The 340-nt window shown below is 74.1% G+C and overlaps 1 protein-coding gene across 1 annotated transcript in view; it reads right to left on the bottom strand.

The window, feature by feature from the left end:
• The window catches only part of CBFB (core-binding factor subunit beta), a 59,517-nt gene that overhangs the window by 47,177 nt on the left and 12,000 nt on the right, over positions 1-340 (bottom strand). The window lies entirely within an intron of this gene.

The raw sequence follows: 340 nt of genomic DNA, 5'->3' as shown, positions 1-340 counted from the left end.
TCAGGCGCCCGCCCGCGTGGGCTCCCGCTCCCGTGAGTCTGAGGTACCGCCGCTAGCTCGGTCCCAGCCCACGCCGCCACCGCCTCAGCCGTTGCCTACCGCGCGCGCGGACCCAACACTTGCCACCCCCGGCCTCTGCCACCGCCGCCACTTCCTTTCGCCGCCCACCTCGCTGGCCTGCCGGCCCCGCCCCCGTCGGCCCCACCTCTCCTCCTCGCGCGCCCGCCCGCTCCAAACTCCGGCAAACAAAACGCACCATTCACAACTCTGCGACCCGCGTCGCGCATGCGCCCCGCGCCCGCCTGCGGGGCAGCTAGGCTGCAGCGAACCCGCTCTTGTC

The sequence above is a fragment of the Pteropus alecto genome, unplaced genomic scaffold, assembly GCF_000325575.1.
Source record: "Pteropus alecto unplaced genomic scaffold, ASM32557v1 scaffold42, whole genome shotgun sequence".
NCBI lineage: Eukaryota > Metazoa > Chordata > Mammalia > Chiroptera > Pteropodidae > Pteropus > Pteropus alecto.
This window is presented reverse-complemented; position numbering and strand designations above follow the sequence as displayed.